The sequence below is a fragment of the Gossypium arboreum genome, chromosome 2 (genome assembly GCF_025698485.1).
Source record: "Gossypium arboreum isolate Shixiya-1 chromosome 2, ASM2569848v2, whole genome shotgun sequence".
NCBI lineage: Eukaryota > Viridiplantae > Streptophyta > Magnoliopsida > Malvales > Malvaceae > Gossypium > Gossypium arboreum.
Genome location: NC_069071.1, coordinates 5236281 through 5255402, shown reverse-complemented (window position 1 = coordinate 5255402; position 19122 = coordinate 5236281). Strand labels below are relative to the sequence as shown.

At 33.8% G+C, this 19122-nt stretch overlaps 1 long non-coding RNA gene across 1 annotated transcript; it reads left to right on the top strand.

Annotated features, from left to right (window-relative positions):
• The first annotated feature begins 10732 nt into the window (after positions 1-10732).
• On the top strand, positions 10733-11759 carry LOC128286561 (uncharacterized). Its single transcript, XR_008277169.1, has 2 exons — positions 10733-11138; positions 11402-11759. It is a non-coding gene; the product is annotated as an uncharacterized LOC128286561 (long non-coding RNA).
• The last annotated feature ends 7363 nt before the right edge of the window (positions 11760-19122 follow it).

Below are 19122 nucleotides of genomic sequence, written 5' to 3'. Positions count from 1 at the left end.
ATCTAAACTCAGCCTCTGCACTACTTCTTGCTACAACACTTTGTTTTTTGCTTCACCAAGTCACAAGGTTTCCCCAAACAAATGTACAGTATCCTGATGTAGATCTTCTATTTGTTATTGAGCCTACTCAATCTGCATCTGTATAAGCTTTAATTCCTCTTTGTTCAGATTTCTTGAAGAATAAGCCCTTTCCAAGTGAACTCTTTAAGTTTTTTAGAATTTGAAACACTGCTTCTTCATGTTCCTTCATTAGAGAGTGCATAAATTGACTCACTAAGCTCACTGCAAAAGTTATGTTTGGCCTTGTACGTGATAAGTAAATTAACTTACCAACTAATCTTTGGTACTGCCCTTTGTCAACTAATCGACCTTCTTTATTTCCGATTTTTACATTTGGATCAATTGGTGTGTCAGCTGGGCGGCAACCATTCATCCCAGCCTCTTTTAAAAGATCAATCACATATTTTCTCTGAGAGACCACAAAACCTTTCTTTGATCGAGCAACTTCCATTCCAAGAAAGTATTTCAAAGGACCCAAGTCTTTGATCTCAAACTCCAATGCTAGATGCTCCTTGAGATGCCTTATTTCATCCAATTCATCTCCTGTAAGAATGATATCATCGACATAAACTATAATAACTGCTATTCTATCTTTTTGTGAATGTCGATAGAACATTGTGTGATCAGCTTGCCCTTTTGAGTAACCTTGCTTTTTAACAACTTGAGTGAACCGTTCAAACCAAGCTCGAGGAGACTGCTTTAGACCATACAAAGATTTCTTGAGTTTACATACTCGAGTTCTAAATTTTTCTTCAAAACCTAGAGGAGGATCCATGTAAGCTTCTTCTTCAAGTTTCCCATTTAGGAAGGCATTCTTCACATCTAGCTGCTGTAAAGACCAATCAAGATTAACAGCAATTGATAAAAAAACTCTAACAGAATTTAATTTGGCTACTGGAGCAAATGTTTCAAGATAATCTATCCCATATGTTTGAGTGTACCCTTTAGCCACCAACCGGGCTTTGTATTTATCTAAAGATCCATCTGATTTGAATTTGGATGTGAACACCCATTTACAGCCCACTGTTTTTTTCCTACAGGTAATTCCATTGTTTCCCATGCACCTATTTTTTCAAGAGCACGCATCTCCTCTAAAATAGCCTCCTTCGACTCAGGAACTTGTAAAGCATCTTTCACATTTTTGGGTATTTTTACAGTATCGAAACACGAAACAAAGGTTGAGAATGTCGAAGAAAAGGCTTTATAGGATACAAAGTTAGACATGGGATATTTGACAATATTTCTAACACATTTTCTTTTGGCAATTAGAATATCTAAATCAGAAAATACATTGGCTGGATTATGAGCTTTACCTGGACTTTTGACAGGATCTTGCGGGTCGGATTTTTGGTGATGAATCTAGTGGATTCCACTTTCTTGATTTCGATTTCTTCTTGACTAAACAATTAAATCCTTTGTTTGTTCTTTATTATCATAATCAGACTCTACACCTTCATACTCCTTTTCATTAATATTAACATCATTAATTTCTGTGTTAATCATAAATTTGCCTTCCCCATTATTAGAATCACTATGTTGTATATTCCTAGTCTTTTCTTGATCAATTATAGAATCTTTATTAGTATAATTCCTCCCTCAAGATTAGAATCAAAATAAGATTGTGTTTCAACAAATGTGACATCCATGGTAACAATAATCTTCCTATCAATTGGATCATAACATTTGTAACCCTTTTTATTAGAAGCATAGCCAACAAAGATACATTTTTTTGCTCTAGGATCTAATTTACCTTGGTTGTGAAGATGAACAAAAACACTACACCCAAAAATTCGGAGAGATAAATCTGTGATCAATTTAGAGTTAGGAAAGTTATCTTTAAAGAGACGAAAATGAGTTCTATAGTTTAGAGTTTTACTGGGCATTCTATTAATAAGATATGTAGCTGTTAACAAGGCTTCACCCCAAAGATAACGTGGTACCTAACTAGTGAACATCAAGTCTCTAGTTACCTCCAAAAGATGTCGGTTTTTTCTTTCTGCAATGCCATTTTGTTGTGGTGTATTTGTACAAGAACTTTGGTGGACTATTTCATGTTTGGTTAAGAAAACACCTAATTGGTCGCTAAAAATTTCCCCACCATTGTCAGTCCGAAATACTTTTATTTTCACACCAAATTGTGTTTCCACCATAGCATAAAAGACTGAAACACATTTTTAACTTCAGACTTATCTTTTAATAAAAACACCCAGCAAATTCAAGTATGATCATCAATAAATGTGACAAACCAATATTTTCATGAAAAAGTTGAGACTCTTGAAGGTCCCCAAAAATCACTATGAATTAACGAAAAAGGTTTAGAGGCTTTATATTTTTGAGGTGGAAAGAATGACCGATGATGTTTAGCTAATTCACAAAATTCACAATGATATGAAGGACTTTTATTTTTAAATAGATTAGGTAACAAATATCTTAAATAGTAAAAATTAGGATGTCCAAGCCTATAATGCCAAATCATAACCTTATCAAAATCAGAAACAGAATTTAAACCAAAAGTAGTTGTTAGTTGACTCATATGGTCTTCTTCAAGAAAGTAAATTTCACCAAATTCTTTAGCATTGTCAATCATCGTTCCCTAGACCAGGTCCTAAAACTTACACATAGAGGAGTCAAATATAACATGACAATTTGAGGACTGGAATAATTTACTGACTGATATGAGATTACAAGCTAGATTTGGCACATGTAAAACATCATGTAAAACTAATGAAGACGAAATTTTAACAGTGCCTTTCCCGGCTATTGCCGAGAAGGACCCATCTGCTACTTTGATCTTTTTGTTTCCTGCACAAGGCCTGTAAGTTGAAAAAAGAAAAGGACTACTAGTCATGTGATCACTAGCTCCAGAATCAATGATCCACATATTTGTTTTACAAGGCTTGACACTGAAAAAAAATAGAAAAATCAATACCTGATTGGGAAAAAGAGGAAGAAGGGTTATTGGATGGGTTAGGAATAAAAGAATTCATTCGAAATTGTGGTGACTGAAAAACTTGTGTAGATGCTTTAATTGTTCCTTAGTGAATGGAGACCCTTTCAAAGAACTTTGGCCCTCATAATTTCCATTAGTTGTTTGGAAAGCTCTGTTATCCCTTGATTGTGAGCTATGACCATTGCCACTATTTTTCCTTCCATTTGTTGGTTTTTCATGGAGCTTCCAACACGAATCCCGAGTGTGCCAATATTTTTTATAGTGATCGCACCAAGGTTTAACCATGATGTTACTAAAGTTTTAACCTAGCTCAGATGCCATGAAAGTTTCAAAGAGAGCTTTTAATAAAACTGTTCTATTATTATTAACTAAAGAACTGAACTTAAATAGAGAAAACAGTCCTAATCCTAATTGGGAAAATAGTTCCCTTATTCTAATAAACTACTAAAACGTAAGGGAAAATAGCTCCCTTGTTCTAACAAATTACTAAAAGATAAAATAAAAATATTCCTAGAATATGAATAAAATTTATCTACCTAAATAAGATTTATCTACCTAAATAAATTTAAAATATATACATATTTCAAGATTTATCTACCTAAATAAATTTAAAATATATACATATTTCAACACTTTGTGAGAGAGATTGTTCTCCCATCATTGAGAAAATCACTCAATGAATCAAGAGTTGGGTAGAAAAACATTTATCATTTGCTGGTTGTTTGCAGCCTATTCAGGTAGTCAAATTCAGCTTTCGGATTTTTTGGTGCAGAAATTTGTTGCTTCCATCTAAGGTGATGTAAAATGTCACACAGCTTTGCAACTCCTTCCTATGGAAAGAAGGGGATGGCAATGCTAAAGGGGCTTAAGTTGCTGGTAACCTATTTGTCATCCTAAGGCTGAGGGAGGTCTGGGTATGAAGGACTTGGTGATCTGGAACAAGTTCTGTATTTTAAGGAACCTCTGGATGATTTGTACAGGTTGGTTCATTGTGGGTAGCCTGGATTACCAATTACATCTTGAATGAGAGGAATGTACTGCAATTACCTCTTCTTCAAAGATACAGCTGATGCTGGAAGAAGTTGCTGAAACCTGAAATGAGAGATACTTTGGCTCAATTTATGCAAATACAAGATAATAGAACCATATGGAAATAGCCAGGTTCTAATTATAAGGCCAACTTTGTCTGGAATCAGTTGAGGCTCAAGGTGGAATGGTCCTGTGTCACAGATTGGTATGGTTCACTCGGTCTATACCGAACACTCATTCATTAATTGGCTTACAGTTCTTTACAGATTACCTACCAAGAGAAGGTTGCATTCTTGAGGCTACCGAGTTATTTTGAATGATTATTGTGTAGGGATAAAAAGGAGACAAGGGATCACATTTTCTTCAGCTTCCTGTACACTCTCAAAAGTTATGGAAAAGAGTTGTACAAGTTTGTGATCACTGATCATGGCAAAAGGCTTCTACATTGGCAGTCACTGAACTTAGAGGTAAGGCATTAATCTCAATCATCTCAAGAATTGCTTGGAATGCCTATATTTATGTTCTTTGGCAGGAAAGGAAAAAAGAATTCATGGCGGTCTTGCAAGGCAAGAACAAATTCTATACAGAATAATTCATACTGTTGTGCGTGACAGATGATCTGATTTTAGGAATATCCCTCGTAATCCTGTAATAACCAACTCTGTGAAGCTTGGGATCTTGGTGTAATACTGCTGAGTTAGCTAGTATTTTTTTTTTTTTGTAGCAAGATTTTGCTTTTGGATGAATAAAATTCTACCTACCAAAAAATAAAAAGAAAAGAGGAAGAGTTTCCAAGTGTGGCTTTACAATGTCCCAAGACAAGCATCATCAATCACCTGACTAATTATCTCTTTCTTTCGCACTATGACCATAGAACTGGTGTCACATTATGTAACATATACCTTAATTGAATTCAGCACATATATTGAAACCATGAAGAATTTTACAGACTGGTCATCAAATAATATGTGCGAAATGATCAGAACCAACCCGTTTAAAATACCTTTAAAACAGACATGCTCCAAACACTTTTAAGAGTCCTTGTCCCCTATTAACAGTCGAAGAAATCCTATAACTACATTCAACATATCTGACTACACTAAAATGACTTACTTTGATAACATTCTCCTCAAAAAATGCAAAACCATTACAATTTAGTAAATAAAAGGTAAAGCAAAAGGCATCTACAATTAAGTCGATTGGAGAAGTGCCAAACTATTAGCTAATCTCAACTTCAACTCGAATCTTTAGATATATTTTCACTGACCAGGAAAAGTCTGACTGGAGTGCACAGCAATAAAATGGCATAACCAACATATCGAGCAAAGATAACAGCCTGGGGACAGTATCTACCCAATATATAATATAATGCACTAAGCATCACTTCAAAAAGTGGAAACCAGTTGGAGATCACAAATTTATCAAGAACAGGCTACCTAAGCCTCCACTTGTACAGTCTGTCCACCCACTTTCCAACGAGGCATAGTTTCACATGAATAGTAGAACATTTCCTCTTGGATAAAAGGTTTTAAGACCCTGAGCCTATACCCTACCCTCTTTTCATAATTTCATGAGAAGATCATCCATTTGGTCGTAACTACATCGGTTTCATATACAACTTAAGCAAAAGAAAGCCACCCAAAATTGAAAGGAAAAGAAAAAAAAAAGAACAAGCTTAAAACCAATCAAAATTAAGAAACAAAAGTAAATGTTGAATGAATACACACATATATTTGCATCTAAAAATGATAACTTGATCTTAGATATGCTACTAACAAAATAAGTATCCTATCTTTCTACTTGCAAAATGTATTGCAATAACAACACCACTCTCTAAAAAATTCTACAGGTTTTATGGTTATCGATTAAACAAGATATATCTATCACTTCGTCATCGATCTCTATAGTCATTTCTTCTTCTCTCTTTACCATCATTTTTTCTTCTCTCTTTGGGAAAGTAAATGGTGGACTTGACGCCATTGAAAAGCTTCGAGACTTGATTTTCTTGGTTTATAGTGACTTGATTTTCTAGAATTTATGATGATTTGAGTTTTCGAAATATTTTCTCTGATTTCACTCATATCTAATTTGAAGGATTTCAAAATAAAACATTTGAGGTCTGTTACCCTAACACGCTGAAGTCTGCCGCCGTTGGCATGATTTTTTAGGTCTTATTTGTTTTTTTATTTTTTTTGTCCCATATTTTCGTCTTTTTATAAGTCCGTGTTTCGTCAAGTCACTATTAATCTGCATCAATGGAAAATGAGTTAGCAGATCTGTCATTCAATGAAAAAGAAGATGAAATTTTGCATATCCAATTAGATCCTGGCTCGGGTAATGAAAGGGGTGTTTTTCAATTAGTAGGCTATTTTTTAACGGCAAGTATTATCCATTTTCCAGCTATGAAAAGTACAATGGCAAATCTGTGGCATCCGGTCTGTGGGGTTCAGATCCGGGATTTAGGAGAAAAACGATATTATTTCAATTTTTTCATGTTATGGACATGGAAAGGGTTCTCAAGGGATCTCCATGGACTTTCAACAATCATCTGTTAGTCCTTTATAGGTTACAGTGAGGGAAAACCCGCTTAAAGTTCCATTAATTTATTCTCCTTTTTGGATTCAAATTCATGATGTTCCTGTTGGTTTATATTCAGAAAAATTAGCCGCACAGTTGGGTAATTTTTTAGGGCAATTTTTGGAATATGATGGCGCAAACTTGGGAAAGGAGAATAGAAATTATATGCGCATAAAGGCTCAAATCGATATTAGAGGACCATTGAATAGGAAAAAGTAGGTCCTATTTAATAGAAGATGTTCATATGTCAAATTTAGATATGAACGATTATCTTTGTTTTACTTATATTGTGGTCGGTTGGGTCATAATGATTCGTTTTGTGAAGCCAAAATGTTGATTGGGGTGGAGGTTGCTGCATTAGGTTGGGATCTTTCCTTGCGAGCTCAATCATGTAGAGTCTTATCAATGAATAGTATCTGGCTTAGGGAGGATGACGATGGTAAAAGTGAAGGGGAAAAGAGGTATATTCAGGGCTCAACGAATAGAATATGGGGTGTTGATAATAATGTAAGGGAAGGAAAGGTTATTGATCCAATCTTAGGTTTTAATCTAGAAGGGGGGTCATCAAATCTTGATCAACAAAAAGAAAAAAAGACATCGGAATGAATGAATACAATTATGGAGCATGATCTAAAGGAGGGAGTAATAATTGAAGAAGAAGGGATGAAGAAAGTTAGAGGAGTTTTAGAAGATGTAGTGGTAGGAAATGAAACTGACAACTTATTGGTAAGGAATAGAAGATTGGTGGAGTTCAATCATTCAATATCGGTGGCTGCCAAGAGGCAAGCCGACCGGTCACAATGAAAATCTTAAATTGGAATGTCCGTGGTTTGAGGAGACCACGGACAATTCAGCGACTTTGGTATATGCTGAAAGTGCATAATCCCTAAATTTCTTCTTTATGGAAACTAAGCTGGATAATAGAAAAATGAAACAGGTACGACAAAAATGTGGATTTGTGCATGGTTTGGATGTTGGTTCAGAGGGTAGTCGAGGAAGCTTATGTATGGCATGGAGAATAGATGTCTCGGTTCAACTTTAATCTTTTTCAAAAAGACATATTGATGTGGAGATCGAGGACAATGAAATACAGGGAAAATAGAGATTCACAGGTTTCTATGGGTCCCCTTATGCACAAGATAGGAACGATTCATGGGATGTATTGAAAAGTCTAAGTCCTGATAATGACATACCGTGGTTTTTTTGTGGGGAATTCAATGAAATAATGTATGGGTCTAAGAAGAAAGGTGGCTTACCGAGGGATGAACGAAGAATGGATCTATTTCAGAAAACTTTGTAGGAATGTCAGTTGATTGATATAGGATTTTCTGACAGATGGTTCACTTGGAAGAGAGGTAATCTTCCGGAGACGAATATACGCGAAAGGCTCGATAGAGGAGTGGCGAATACTAGATGGATATCCATGTTCCCAGGGGTAAAAGTACAACATTTAGTACACTCTTTTTCAGATCATTACCCTCTCCTAATTAATACATGCCTAGAAGAGGAAAGGTTGAAAAGTAAATTCTTCAGATTTGAGGCGTGGTGGCCGTTGGAGGATTCTTTCTTCAATGAAGTTAAGCGAATTTGGGAGTTGTCTTCAGGGGACCTATTGCAAAAATTAGAAGATGTGAAAAGGGGATTGGATAAATGGGTTGGTCAGATCCAATAGAATCGAAAGAAGAAGAAACAAGTTCTTATGGCTAAGTTATCAGATTTATATGAAGTAGATAGATATGATAATAACCTGGCAGAACTAATCGACACAAAAATTCAGTTAAACTTTGAGATTGAGAAGGATGAATGCTATTGGGAATAGAGGGCTCAACTGAATTGGTTGCAATCTGGAGATAAAAATACAGCCTTTTTTCATAGCTGTCGAAACCCTCTTTTTTTATTTTAAAAATAATGGGGATCGACTTTTTAAAACCGAGTGTGGAGTCGCCACCAATCTCTTGATTTAGGTGTGATTGGACCACCTATTAAAACACTTTATTCAATGAAAATAAATTTGGTTTAGGTAAAATAAAGAAAAACGGGTTCGGGAGTCGGTTACGCATGAGGAAGTGTTAGCACCCTCATAATGCCCAAAAACTGGTACCAAATTGATTTGATGCTGTCCTTATATCAAAAGTTTTAAAAATATTTTTCGAAGTATATAAAAAAATGTTTGAATAGCTCAAATTAGCTGTCAAAAATCTTTCGTTCCAAAGATATGAGGTTTCATACCCAGTACGGTTGGATACGAGCCCTTATACCTTTAAGATACGACCGATTTTGGAATTTTTTTTTTTAGAAAAATCATACATTAAAAGTATAAAAGGTTATCTAGTATTTGGTTTATTGGAAAAGTCATACCCAGTACGATTGAGCACAAATTTTCCGAATTCCCAAATATTAGATATTACCTTATTTCAAAAATTTTAAATAACTGAAATTTAGAAATTTGCTTAAAAACTTTTTATTCATTTTAAAATTGATGAAATATTTAATGCATTGTAAAAATAATAAATATGAAATAATATACTCAAAATACCATAAACCTTGCTTAATACGTCTAACAATCATTCTAGGTATAATGTAACAAAAATTCTTTAAGTATGGATAATGAATAATTAATATACATGATCATAACACAAAATAAAACGATGTGCAAAAATATGTATGAAACAAAACGGAAAATTAATGGTCCTATAATATATATAAGTTGACACATTTGCATAAAACTTGGGATATATGTTCATAGAAATAGTTATTATAAATTTCAAAGTTCAAATCAAATCATACATAAAATATTTAAAACACAAATGTATTCAAAATTGATAATTCATAAGATAATTTAAATAATGTATTAAATATGAAGGAATAACAATATATGATATAAAATAATATACAAAGTCAATTTATGAAACTTTTATACACAAATAAACATTAGGTATAATAAAAAATAAAATTAATAATGTATAAAAATGTAGTAAATATATATACTATATAAGTAACAAAATATATATATAAAAACATAAGAATAATATGCAGTGCAATAAATTACATGATTTAAAAGGGTTCTTAAAAATATTATACACATAAATAATTTTAAAAGAAGATATATATACATAGAAAAATATTTACATAAAGTTACATGAAAATAATAACATACCATAGTAAAAATAAATTAAAATATGCCATATACATGTGAAAAAATGTTAAAATAATTATATGTCAAAATATCCTTTGATGAAAATAGGAATTATAAGGTTAACTTAATTTTATTATAAATTATATACATAAAAAATATAATTAATTTCAAGTTCATAAAGATATCAAAGCTTTAATAATAGATGCAAACTAAATATAAATCTGAAATATATGTTTATTAATAATAATTTAAATAATTCAAAATATGTGAGATTTTCCTTTTAAATAAGAAATAGATGTGAATAAATCTAAAAGAAATTATATGTATGAAAATACCAATGTTTAAAATGTATTTAAATTACATATATACCAATAATTTTTGTATATGTATAGTTAAAATTTAATTAGTGTATATAACATGTGATTCCATTTTAAAAACGAATACGTATATATCATGTGGACAAAAAATAGTTAAATATATGTATAATAATTTGATGTTAATAATGTTCATGGAATAAAACCAATTATTATGAGGTATATACACATAAAACATTACATAAAGTAATTTACAACCATATGGAAATTCAAATACCCCAAATTACAACAAATAAGTAACCAACAATATAAATAATACCATGAATATTACAAATAATATAAACCGTAACAAAAATAAAAACAAAACAAGGATGAATATACATACATTAATAAAAAGACTGAAAATATATGAGTGAATAAACCCCAAATTTATAACATAAATCTAATAAAATACTTAATCGAAATCAAAGTAAAATAAAAAGAAAATTTACAAAATAAGTAACAATATTAAAGGGACATATATATAACACACATGAATTTACAAGGATCAATATTGAAATAATCCCTGATCTTGAAACATAATGTTGAAATATGGACTAAAACATAAGAGTATCTCAAATATTAGGGATAATTTAAAAGAAAATAAAGCAGATTAAACGCAGAGGGGAGCAGATTGCACTGCGGTACACGGAGGAGGGACCTGCCGCACAAATATATCATTCCAGGCGCAAAGGCACAATTTCTGGGCTCCAGGCGGGTTAACACGCGGACCCTCTCCCCATGTGCGACGCCGTTTGGCTTTGGATACTTAAAACTAAAATAACATGAATGGCCGTCTGCCATTTCTTCAAAATATGACTTGAAAGCCCAATTTATTAGGGTTTCAACTCAACCACAGTCTTGTTAAGGCCATTTCAACTTCCATTCACCATCAAAATTGGTGAGAAAAGTAAAATTAACCCTTATTTCCATCAAAATCAACACCTGAAAACCATTTTCACCAGCAAATTCGCCTGCCTTTCCTCGATTTCAACGGAGAAGCCAAGAGATTGCATCGAGGCATTTAGCAAGGGTAATCTTCTCATATATTTTCTTTTCTATTGTAAAAAAACAGACATATCCACAAGGAAAAAAAATATTGAGGATGGAAAAGATTTCAAATCACCTTCTGCTTTTCTCGTATTTCAATATATGTGTATGTGTATAGCATGCATAAACTTACAGGGGTGAAATCAATGGCATGTTATAGCCTAATTTTTGGAATAAAAATACAATAAAATAATTACATAATTAGCTGTATTCTGTTAGTAATCCTTCTGGTATATTCTTGTGCAGATTTGGCCGTACAGTGGAGGTGTGCGCGCGAGGAGCCACTCGTGGTAGTTCCAATTTCTGGCCTATTCTGGCACATTCCAGAAGCTCCTAGTGTTGCTGAGAATTTTGGGTGTATTGGGCCTCGAGGTTTAGGGCTAATTAGGTTTGGGGACTTGGAATTTGGGAATCTGTTATGTAATTTGGGCTTAAGAATTTTGGGGTATTTGGTTAGAAAATGGGTTTATTAGAATTGGGATTTAATTTTATTTAAAGGGTTTTGGAGTATTTGTTTAATTGGGTTAAGTGTTTGTAAATGGACTTTTTGGACTATTTATTTTTAGACCTTTATTTGGGTTTATTTATTTACAAATAAATTAAATGGGCCTGGCCAAAATTGGTTGACTACTATAGCCAAGTAACTCAACGGAGAAAGAAAAATATTATCCGAAAGCTGCTAAATGAAGATGGTGGTGAAACGGAGGCTTCACAGGATTTAGAGGGAATTGCTCGTTTATATTTCCAGAAGTTATTTTCAACAGGACAAATGGCTAATTCGGCTCATCTATTATTAGGCATTGATCGGTGTATCCAGGATGAGGACAATAATAAACTGACTATGAACTATACGAAAGAAGAAATAGAGGCGGTGGTGTTTGAGATGGGACCTACGAAGGCGCCGGGAGAGGATAGACTTCCTAGACTGATTTATCAAAAATGCTGGCCCATAGTTGAAAATAATGTCATTGGTTTCTGCTTACGTCTTTTAAATGGTGATATGGAGGCTAGTTTGATTAATTCGGCTAATATTGTGCTCATCCCAAATATTTCTAATCCTTCAAATATGACTCATTTTCGTCCGATTAGTCTTTGCAATTTTTTGTATAAATTCTTGGCAAAGGCTATTGCGAATCGATTTAAAGGAGTGATTGGAAAATGTATTGTTGTCGCACATAGTGCTTTTGTTGCAGAAAGATTAATATCTGATAATCTGTTGTTAGCTTACAAAATTCTGAATACGTTAAAGCAGAAGAGGGTGGGAAAGATAGGGTTCATGGCAGTCAAACTTGATATGAGTAAGGCTTATGATCGGGTACAGTGGGATTTCATAAAGCAGGTAATATACCAATGGGTTTTGCAATTAGATGTATTGAGATTATTATGAAATATATTACTACTGTTTCCTGTTCAGTGGTTATGAATGGTCAGTTGGGAGCGAAATTTCAACCGTGTAGAGGACTTCGGTAGGGTGACCCATTAATCCCTTTTTTATTTCTTATTTGTGGTGAGGACTTATTGAGTCTAATGCGAGTAGCAGCAAGGGAAGGTCTTTTAAGAGGAGTGAAGGCTAGTAGAAATGAGCAGCTGATATCGTACTTGCTATTTACCAATGATTGTATCCTTTTTGGGAAGGCAACAAGAAGAGGGGCGCAGGTATTCAAAAACATTTTACATGAATATACTCTTTGCTCAGGGAAGCGTGTGAATTTTGATAAGTCAACAGTTCTTTTCTGTAAAAATACAATGGAGGAAGATAGACAAATAGTAGTCAATCTTTTCGGTGTTCGAAGTTCAAGCAAGCCTGAGCGTTACTTGAGTCTATCAAATATGGTGGGGAGGAGGAAGAAAGTAGCCTTTCAAAACTTAGTATCGTCTTAAAAAACGTATTGTTAATTGGAGTACTAGGTTTCTATCACAATGTGGGAAAGAAATTTTTATAAAAGCTATTCTCCAAGCTATTCCTACGTACATGATGGCTTGTTTCTTATTGCCTAGTTCTTTATGTATAGATATCGAAAGTATCATAGCAAAATATTGGTGGTAGAAGGGGCATGGTAAAAGGGGAATTCATTAGTGCACTTAGAAGAATCTTTGTTTTTTAAAAGAAAATGGTGGTTTAGGTTTTCGGGATTGGAGTCAGTTCAATATTGTGTTGCTTGCAAAACAAGGATGGCGTCTGATTAATTATCCCAATTCATTATTAGCCAAAGTTTTAAAAGCGAAGTATTATCCGAATTCGAATTTTCTAGAGGCGCAGTTAGGAAGGTTACCTTCACTCACCTGGAACAGCATTCGGGCAACTAAGGGTCTCTTTCAGAAAGGCTTATACTGGCGAATCAGTAGAGGAAATAAAGTCTCTATCTGGCAGGATTGTTGGATCCAGGGGGTTGATTCACTGGAAAGGCCAAATAGTCTAGACAATTTAGAACTAGAGTTAGTATCGGATCTTATTGATAGGGTGAATAGAAAGTGGATGGTGGAGTTGATTATTAATACCTTTCATTTGGAGTTCGCTTGAAAAATTCTACAAATCCCATTATCGGAATCAGCTCATGAGGATTTCCAAGTTTGGAGGGGTAAACCGACCGGTGAATACTCAGTTCGTAGCGCTTATAAACTATTACAAATTGCTAATCTGGATCCTAGCAATTATTTATTACAGACTGAAAATAAGAAGTTTTTTGGAAAGCTATGGAATCTACAACTACCATCTAAGATTACAATCATAATCTGGCGTATTGCCTGGAATTACATCCTACTTTAGCCAATCTTAGACAAAGAAGAATAGTGACGAATGTTGTTTGTCCTCGATGTGGTTTTGGGGAAGAAGACTGTCATCACGTTTTTAGGCAATGTCCTGTAAGCATGGAAGTCTGGCAATTATTAAATATGGCTTGGATCACAAATATTATGCAACCAAATTTCTGAGAGTGGCTTACCATGGTCTTCGAACAAGGAACAGATGAACAGTGCAGATATTTTTGCTATACTTTATGGTTGCTTTGGTATTCGAGAAATAAGTTCATGCATGAAAGAATTTATTAAATAGGTAATGATCTTGCACAAAAAGTCCAGAACCACATAGCAGAATATGAAGGGTTTAGAGCCAAGAAGAGTATATTGAATATGGTATGTAATCAAAGAATTGAGGAGAACTTACCGATTATAAAGATCCAGTTTGATGCTGCGTTTAACTCCAAAAATTTTAGATCGGCGACTGGGCTGCTGGTTTGGGGAAAGACGAACGAATATTTGGTTTCAAAATCATTCATTCATTATGATATTGCATCTCCATTTTCAGCAGAAGCATATGCAGGATTAGAAGCAGTTAAGTTAGGAATCGAGATGTGCTTCCAGGAGATACAAATACAGGAGGATTCTTTAACAGTAATAAAGAGATGCCAGGCAAACACAATCAATTATTCAGTCATTGGATCAATTATCAGAGGTATTCAGGTTAAGAAATCGGGCTTCCAGAAGATAGAGTTCAAGCACATCCTAAAAATGAAGAATATGAGTGCTCACAATATTGTGAAGACAACATTAAAGAGAAGTGAAAGAACGTGCCTGGAGGATGGAGAGACGATTTGCCAGAATGGGGGGGTAACAGAACCATGGGCAAGAAATCTGGATTGAGAAGATAAGGGAAGATTTTGCTGTACAAGTAGATAGCAAAGAAAGTAAACTTTGGGAAGAGCTATCGTCAGACGGATGGAACAGATGGGATAAGTGATTTGAAAAGACGAGAAGATAATGGCTTCCAACCGTTGAAAGTTTGACTAAGGGTAATTTAAGAGTCTTTTTAGGCAGTTTTTAGTATTGGCTATTACAATTTTTACTTTTTCATTTTTTTTCTTTAATGTTCTTTTCTGCTTTAATAGTTCCCTTTTAATATGTAGTAGGCATGGTCTGACTTGCTGTTGGGCTTGTTAAAACAAGCCTGAATTTTTTTGTTCTTTTAATCTTTCAATAAATACACAGTCAATTATTCAAAAAAAATTTGATGTATTTCACGTTTTATTTAATAAAGATATAATAATTTTGGAAACTTATTATTATATTAGTTAATTCATGTATTAATTACGTTTTTCTATAAATTTCATGTTAATTAAGTGAAAACTCACATTTTTCCGATGTACAATGATTTAATTTTTTCGAATTCATGGTGATTTGTGTTTTCAAATTTAAATTGACTAAAGTATTCAATAACTAAAGTATGATAATTATCCGATCCAACATTACTTTGGGGATCTATTTTGATAATTGACACCACATGACGTGACTTGTATTCATGATGCTCACATGCTTTCTGGTGTTAATTTTTTAGAATTTATTATTTTTTTCAATATAACTTTTAGTTTAAGTTTTCTTTTATACATATTTATTTAGAATTTACTTCCAATATATTAATCTTCATTACCTGTAATTGTAATATTTATATATCAGTAAAATTATCTTTTCGAAAGTAATAGATGTTAATCAAGTATTGCTTAATACTTCTTATTGTTCTTTTAATATTTAAGGTGATAGATGTTTTGATTTTAATAATGTTATATATTTATTCTTCAAACATATTCTTGAGCAAACATTTTTCGAATAACCTTTCGAAGGCTACTTATCAATCGGATTCTTTGTATCTACTTCTCGATGATACATTCCTGTGAATCTTACATATTAATTATCACTTTTGATATTAATTTTTATGTCCTATTTAAAGTGATTAATAATGTCTTCGGGGGATGGATGCTGGAAGAGTTTGTCCAAGGGGTGAAAGTATAACAATTACTCCCTAGTGCCTAGTGGAGAGGAAAGTTATACAGTAGCATTGCCATGTGTGCCGTGATCCAAGGTGTTGAGTGAATTGTATTTGAGTTTAGGCTATGAAATTTAAATAATCAAGCTACAGTGAGAACATGCATGGTTTATGTTGCCTAGAGGATCGCACATGTGTGTACTAGCATTTGCAATTATGCGTTACAATGTATCTTGGGGAAATGTTGTTAACCATTACTTGGCGCTTCAGCATTTAGGGTTGCCAAGTGTTTAGTTCTCATTGGTTGGTGCTAAAATGTGTTTTTGGAAGCTTCCTGCGTTTGGTATGAGCTGTAAAGTTCTTGGAGTGCTTTTTCTTTTCTTCGATTAGAAAGAAAAATTTTTAAGTCTTCATGATTTTCAATCCTTCAAAATTTCTCTAAGTCTGGAATCTTCTTTTCTTCTTCTTTCTTTTTCCTTCGATTCAAGTTTATGTCTCATTGAAGTTGTTCGGAGTGGCGCTAGGACAGTTTCTTGGTAAGTTCATCAGCTTTACAATAGTTTTTAAGGTTTGTGTTTGATTAAAAATGGTTAGAGGGTTTTGTGGTGGGAAGACCAGTAATAGTAACGGTGGTAAGGAATGGAAGAAAGGTAACAATACTTGGCCAGTGAGGGTTCCTTATGTCAGCAATGCAGCCTGATGTACTTTTGGGGTTAACAAAATATGAAGGTTGTTTCAGCGTAAGGGGTTGCATATGAGTAATTATGAGTTTGAGTTCAACATTCCTAGGTAGAAAACGAGTTGAGCACCATGAGTGGGCCAAAACATAGTGGTGGGAAACCAGGTTTTTATTTGCCTTTGTATGCTTTGGAGGTTGGCTTCCATTTGCCACCTCACGATTTTATTTGTGAGTGGTAAACTATTATGGAGTGGTGTCAAGGTAGCTATCTAAGGCCTCGTGGTGGATTCTTATTGATTTCCTTAATACTCTGTCGTCAGACAAGATGTTGTAGAAACCTTTTTTTCCTTACTACCATTGACCAAAACAGGTTGCTTGGATTGCTTACTTTCAACAAAAGGAAGGGTGCAGGGATCGAGCACTTGATGTTGAAGAAAGGGACCAAGCTCTGGCTGGATAGATAGAAATACATTCTGGTAGATCATAGGCTTGCTGCAAACTTTACCTTTCCTACCACTTGGTCATTACCTTCGAGCAAGTTGTGCTTGGCCAAACCAAAGTTGTTGGATGAGTTTAGGAATGAGTAAGTCAAGGCTCTTTGGAAAAGTAGTCCTCTAGATATTTCGAGGACAATTACTGATGGTCGTGAAATTAACTAAAAATTCGACTTAAGGTAAGCGCACCTATCAAATAGTAGTATAGTTATGGTGAGACCGGAAATATCTTATCCACGATGACTAAAAGTACTAGTAATTACTATCTTCTTATTATCTAGCCTAAAATTTAAGAGAATGTTTTATCTAAAACTAATTATCTAATTAACTAAGATTGCGACACAGATTAAAGTTGAAAAATACTTTTTTGAAAACCAATAGAGAAGACAATACCCAAGGAAGAATCCACTTAGACTTCACTTATTACCTTTGAATTAAACGGTTTATTCACTTGACTTATTCCGTAGAAATCACTGATTTATGTTAATATCTCTTTCGAGACTAAAAACAACTGACTCTAGGTTGATTAATTAAAATATCTTTCTAATTAAAATCCCTATTGTCGCATTAACTCGATTTATGAATTCCCTTATTAGATTTGACTCTAATTCGGCAAATTTATGTCGTCCTATCTCTAGGATTACATGTAACTCCACTTAATTATGAATGATCTACTCTTAAACAGGGACTTTTGTTCCACTAAATAAGCACATCAAAAACCTGAATTAATATCCTGGAATATTAAAGCAAGAGTTAAATTCACAATTAAGAATAAAAACAAGTATTTATCATATAACTCAAATAATAATAAGATCCGGCTTAGGTTTTATCTCCCTTTGGTATTTAGGGAGTTTAGTTCATAATAATAATGGAAAACATCTCAAAGTTTGGGAAACAACAAAACATAAAGAAACCCAAAGAACTTCTAAGAAATTGGATGGAATTCTTCAGTCTTGATGTAGATCCTGCCTCTGAGGTGATTCTGATGGCTGTCCTTGAGTATTTTCTACCTTCAACTCTCTGTGTCCCTTCTAATCCTCTTTTAGGGTGTTTATATAGACTTTTGAATGCCCAAAATAGCCCAAAATTGGCCTTTTCTGAGTAGAACTAGACTTGGGCTGGATAAGGACACGCCCGTGTGAAGGTGCTCAGGCCGTGTGCAATTCTGACTTGGATTAATGTCAACACGGCCATGACAGACGGGAGTGTGGTCTATCCATGTGTCACACACGGGCGTGTGGATCACCTGTGTGGAAGTGCCTAGGTTGTGTGAAACACTGATTTAGGCCCAATTTGTCTTTTTTTGGCCCGTTTCTCGCACTTTTTGCTATCCTCAGCTTTCTTGAGTATAAAACATGAAATTAAAGGATTAAGAGCATCAAATTCAATGAAACCAAGGAAAAATAATCCATAAATATGCCAAGCATGGGGAAAAAATATGTATATATTATGGTTTATCAAATATCCCCACACTTAAGCATTTGCTTGTCCTCAAGCAAAATCCTCAACTCACAAGTAAAATAAATCCTTCTTAACTTATAATTCTCATTAATAATGTTCGAAATAATCCACAAGTAATCATACGTTAAGAGTTTAACTATAAGAACATTAAAGTTTCAAACAATCCAAATTGAGCATTTCAATCATAAAATCATAGGTATCCCCCTTTATCTAAGTAATCACCTTTAATTCCAAATTGACAAGGTTGACATCCTCACTAATAATTCACTCAAATCACTCAAAGTGTTTAAGGTTCAATAATTAAGCACTCAATAGTCAAACATGAAAAGTTACTACCATAGGCTTGCATGAAAATCAAATCTCCACCACTATAATGAGATGATACACAAATCAAAAGGTCTTTAACAGGGTTGTAATGGGGCTTGGGTTAAAGGTGTGGATAAAGGCTGAAAAAAAGGGTTAATATCGAGATTAATTTAATAAATGACCAAACTTAGAAAAATAAAGCTAATCACTGAATTACAAACAAGTGTCAAAATTAACACTAACCAAAACTAATGAATGGAGCTTTTCTCTC